We start from the raw sequence: 6,000 nt of genomic DNA on the forward strand, positions 1-6,000 counted from the left end.
AGTTGTAGCGATCAGACAGACAAGATCTAAACCATATTAAATATACCTGTAAAGTTTTGTAATCGATCTATGAGTATGTCATGATCTATTCTATGGTGTTGAAATCAGCACTAAGAACAAGTAAAACTAGCAATGAGATGCAGCCTTAATCTGACGCAAGCAGCAAGTCATTTGTAATTTTAACAAGTGCAGTTTCTGTGCTATGGTGGGGCCTGAAACCTGACTGAAATTCTTCATACAGATACGTTTTTTGCAAGAAGAATGTAACAAGGAGTCGGAGACGTTCGGATCCATATGCAGCATTTATTCCACAGAATGGTAATACAGGCAGAGATCAGGAATGGCGTCAGGTGTGTCAGGGATAACCAGAATCGTAGCCAAAAACAAACAGAGATCGGGACCATCTTGTGCAGCGGCGCTGGGCTGGTGGCCATCTTGTGCAGCAGTTTTGGGGCTTTAAAGTCCTCTGCCTCTCCCACCGTGAAAGGAGAACCACCTAACAAGAGTGCATAGTCCATTGTGTCCCTTAAGCTGCAATTAAACTCCCCTCTAGGCAACCATGATTTTACTGGTTCATTGAGTCCAAAACAGAATAAATTCTTAAACCAGACTTCATCGTCTAGAGGAACTCGATAAACCAATTCACAGAACTGTTGAACATAGTCCTCAATAGATCGATTTCCTTGCTTAAGATCTAACAGCAGGTCAACTGGATCTGTGGTTAGGCTGGATTGGTGATATGCTGATATTGAAACAGGAACCGATACCTCAGTGACAAGGGGATACCGGGCTGCTGGATCCTGGTATGGCGAAGTCTTCTGTAACAAGGAGTCGGAGGCATTCGGATCCATATGCAGCATTTATTCCACAGAATGGTAATACAGGCAGAGATCAGGAATGGCGTCAGGTGTGTCAGGGATAACCAGAATCGTAACCAAAAACAAGCAGAGATCGGGACAGGCAGCAGAGAATCAGAGTCGGAATACACAGTCCAAAGGTCAAAACACAGGAATAACAAACACAAGGAAAAACGCTCGGAAATGTCAGACTGGCTGAACAAGACTTCGCATTGAGTGAGAGTGCTGCTTTTATGTGTGTGTGTAAATGAGGTGCAGGTGTGGCAAGGAAATTGGCTGATGAATGAGGTGCAGGTGTGGCAGGGTGATTGTGATGCAGTGACTCATGGGTAATGTAGTTCGGGTGTGGTGCAACAGTATGAGAGGTGCTAGTGTCCAAGTGACATCTGGTGGTTGATGGGTGGAATGGTCCTGAGTGGAGTGCCCTCTAATGAAGTTCATGGGCACTCCATCTAATAATCGTGACATAGCCCACCCCCAAAGGAGCGGCTTCCAGACGCTCAAAACAATCTAGGAGGGCGGTGGAGCGGAGGCGGAACAGGGGGAGGGATGGAGGGCCAGGTCCATGAGGAAGTGCAGTGGACTGGGGCAGAGCAGGTGGAACTGGAGCCCTTCCTGGGCCTAACTCAGGAAAACAGGAGCCCCTCCTGGGCCTGGCATAGGAAACAGGGGCCCGCCATGGGCTTAACTCGGGACCGGGAGCCCGCCATGGGCCTAACTCTGGAACAAGGGTCCACCAAGGCAGAGCAGGTGGCGTGGCAGCCCACCAGAGTGGAGCAGGTGGAGCTGGAGCCCACCTGGGAGGAGTAGAGGACCACCACAGCTGAGAAGACGGGACAGAAGCCCACCAGGGCGGTGCCAGGATAGGACGAGAGCTCTGAGATGTGACGAGGCTCTGGGAGTTCGGCTGAGATGTGACGAGGCTCTGGTAGATCTGTGGTGATTTGATTGGGTTCATGAAGATCAGCTGTGACTTGACTGTGCCCATGAAGATCGTTGGTGACTTGACTTGGTTCCTGAGGATCAACTGTGACTTGACTTAGTTCACGGAGGTTAATGGTGACTTGACTTTGCTCATGAAGATCATTGATGACTTGACTTTGCTCATGAAGATCATTGATGACTTGACTTGGTTCCTGAGGATCAACTGTGACTTGACTTTGCTCATGAAGATCATTGGTGACTTGACTTGGTTCCTGGGGATCAACTGTGACTTGACTTAGTTCATGGAGGTTAATGGTGACTTGACTTTGCTCATGAAGATCAATGGTGACTAGACTTTGCTCATGAAGATCGTTGGTGACTTGACTTGGTTCCTGAGGATCAACTGTGATTTGAGTTAGTTCATGGAGGTTAATGGTGACTTGACTTTGCTCATGAAGATCAATGGTGACTAGACTTTGCTCATGAAGATCGTTGGTGACTTGACTTGGTTCCTGAGGATCAACTGTGATTTGAGTTAGTTCATGGAGGTTAATGGTGACTTGACTTTGCTCATGCAGATCAACGGTGACTTGACTTTGCTCATGCAGATCAACGGTGACTTGACTTTGCTCATGAAGATCAACGGTGACTTGACTTGGTTCCTGAGGATCGTTGGTGACTTGACTCGGTCCTTGAAGAACACCGGTGACTTAACTCGGTCCTTGAAGAACACCGGTGACTTGACTCGGTCCTTGAAAGTCCACGGTGACTAGCCCTGGCTCTGGAAAGTCCACGGTGACTAGCCCTGATTCCGGAAAGTCCACGGTGACTAGCCCTGATTCCGGAAGGTCCACGGTGACTAGCCCTGACTCGACTCTGGAGAGTTCACTGGAACTAGCCCTGACTCGACTCTGGAGAGTTCACTGGAACCTGACTCGACTCTGGAGAGTTCACTGGAACCTGACTCGACTCTGGAGAGTTCACTGGAACCTGACTCGACTCTGGAGAGTTCACTGGAACCTGACTCGACTCTGAAAATTCAACGGTCAACTGACTCGACTCTGGAAGGCCAACAGGAACTAACCCTGACTCTGGAAGGTCAGCGAAGACTTGACCTGACTCTGGATGGTCAACAGTGACCTGATTAGACTCTTGTTCAGGACGGTCAGTGGAGACTTGACCTGACTCTGGAAAGTCGACGGGGACCTGACTTGACTCTGGAAATTCAACTGAGGCGGCCATCTTGTGCAGCGGCGTTGGGCTGGCGGCCATCTTGTGCAGTGGCGCTGGGCTGGCGGCCATCTTGTGCAGCGGCGCTGGGCTGGCGGCCATCTTGTGCAGTGGTTTTGGGGCTTTAAAGTCCTCTGCCTCTCCCACCGTGAAAGGAGAACCACCTAACAAGAGTGCATAGTCCATTGTGTCCCTTAAGCTGCAATTAAACTCCCCTCTAGGCAACCATGATTTTACTGGTTCATTGAGTCCAAAACGGAATAAATCCTTAAACCAGACTTCATCGTCTAGAGGAACTCGATAAACCAATTCACAGAACTGTTGAACATAGTCCTCAATAGATCGATCTCCTTGCTTAAGATCTAACAGCAGGTCAACTGGATCTGTGGTTAGGCTGGATTGGTGATATGCTGACATTGAAACAGGAACCGATACCTCAGTGACAAGGGGATACCGGCTGCTGGATCCTGGTATGGCGAAGTCTTCTGTAACAAGGAGTCGGAGTCGTTCGGATCCATATGCAGCATTTATTCCACAGAATGCTAATACAGGCAGAGATCAGGAATGGCGTCAGGTGTGTCAGGGATAACCAGAATCGTAACCAAAAACAAGCAGAGATCAGGCAGCAGAGAATCAGAGTCGGAATACACAGTCCAAAGGTCAAAACACAGGAATAACAAACACAAGGAAAAACGCTCGGAAATGTCAGACTGGCTAAACAAGACTTCGCATTGAGTGAGAGTGAGTGTGCTGCTTTTATGTGTGTGTGTAAATGAGGTGCAGGTGTGGCAAGGAAATTGGCTGATGAATGAGGTGCAGGTGTGGCAGGGTGATTGTGATGCAGTGACTCATGGGTAATGTAGTTCGGGTGTGGTGCAACAGTATGAGAGGTGCTAGTGTCCAAGTGACATCTGGTGGTTGATGAGTGGAATGGTCCTGAGTGGAGTGCCCTCTAATGAAGTTCATGGGCACTCCATCTAATAATCGTGACAAAGAAGCACAATTGAGCAGACACAACGCTTTCTAAAATTTTAGACATAAATGGAAGATTTGAAATGGGCCTATAAATGGCAGTTCACTAGGATTGTGGTTTCTTAATAAGAGGCTTAATAACCGCCAGCTTGAATGGTTTTGGGACCTGACCTAAAGATAACAATGTGTTAATAATATTGAGAAGCAGTTCTTCTGCTACAGGTAACAGCTCTTTTAGTAATTTAATGGGTACAGGATCTAATAAACATGTTGTTGGTTTAGATGGAGTGATAAGTTTATTTAGTTCTTCCCGTCCTGTAGTTGTAAATCACTGCAGATTATCTTTGGGTGCAATGGATGAAACTGAAGTATTATTAGACTCTGAAGAATCTACATTTGTTATTGTATTTCTGATGTTATCTATTTTATCAGTGAAGAAATTCATAAAGTCATTACTATTAAACTATGAGGGAATATTTAAATCGGGTGGTGTCTGCTCCTCCTTGAACTGCCACCTTAACGTGGTGGAGGGGTTTGAGTACTCGAATGACCCTAGGAGCTATGTTGTCCGGGGCTATATGCCCCTGGTAGGGTCTCCCAAGGCAAACAGGTCCTAGGCGACGGGTCAGACTAAGAGCGGTTCACCAACTCCTTATGAAAAGATCACATAAAAGGACCGTGACATCGCCCGGTATGGCGCAGCCGGGGCCCCACCCTGGAGCCAGGCCCGGGGTTGGGGCTCGTATGCGAGCGCCTGGTGGCCGGGCCTCCCCCCACGGGGTCCGGCCGGGCTCAGCCCGAAGGAGCGACGTGGGGCCGCCTTCCCGTGGGCTCACCACCTACAGGAGGGACTGTAAGGGGCCGGTGCTTAGAGAATCGGGCAGCAGTCGAAGGCGGGGGCCTCGACAGCCCGATCCCTGGACACGGAAACTAGCTCTAGGGACGTGGAATGTCACCTCACTGGCGGGAAAGGAGCCCGAGATTGTGCGTGAGGTTGAGAGGTTCCGACTAGCGATAGTCGGGATCACCTCTACGCACAGCTTGGGCTCTGGAACCACACTCCTCGAGAGAGGATGGACTCTTCACCACTCTGGAGTTGCCCATGGTGAGAGGCGGCGGGCTGGTGTGGGTCTGCTTATAGCCCCCCAGCTCAGCTGCCATGTGTTGGAGTTTACCCCGGTGAACGAGAGGGTCGCTTTCCTGCGCCTTCGGGTCGGGGATAGGTCTCTCACTGTCGTTTGTGCCTACGGGCCGAACGGCAGTGCAGAGTACCCGGCCTTCTTGGAGTCTCTGGGAGGGGTGCTGGAAAGTGCTCCGACTGGGGACTCCGTCATTTTACTGGGGGATTTCAACGCCCACGTGGGCAACGACAGTGACACCTGGAGGGGCGTGATTGGGAGGAACGGCCCCCCTGATCTGAACCCGAGTGGTGTTCAGTTATTGGACTTCTGTGCTAGTTACAGCTTGTCCATAACGAACACCATGTTCAAGCATAAGGGTGTCCATGCGTACACGTGGCACCATGACACCCTAGGCCGTAGGTCGATGATCGACTTTGTGGTCGTTTCATCCGACCTCCGGCCGTATGTCTTGGACACTCGGGTGAAGAGAGGGGCGGAGCTGTCAACTGATCACCACCTGGTGGTGAGTTGGATCCTGGATGCTTGTTGGAGGAAGCTTGTTGGAGGAAGCTGGACAGACTCGGCAGACCCAAACGTACTGTGAGGGTCTGCTGGGAACGTTTGGCAGAGCCTCCTGTCAGAGAGATCTTCAACTCCCACCTCCGGCAGAGCTTCGACCGGATCCCGAGGGAGGCTGGAGATATTGAGTCCGAGTGGACCATGTTCTCCACCTCCATTGTCGAAGCGGCCGCTCGGAGCTGTGGCCGTAAGGTCTCCGGTGCCTGTCGAGGCGGCAATCCCCGAACCCGGTGGTGGACACCGGAAGTAAGGGATGCCGTCAAGCTGAAGAAGGAGTCCTATTGGGCCTGGTTGGCTTGTGGGACTCCTGAGGCAGC

This window comes from Carassius carassius, chromosome 5 (genome assembly GCF_963082965.1).
Source record: "Carassius carassius chromosome 5, fCarCar2.1, whole genome shotgun sequence".
Lineage (NCBI taxonomy): Eukaryota > Metazoa > Chordata > Actinopteri > Cypriniformes > Cyprinidae > Carassius > Carassius carassius.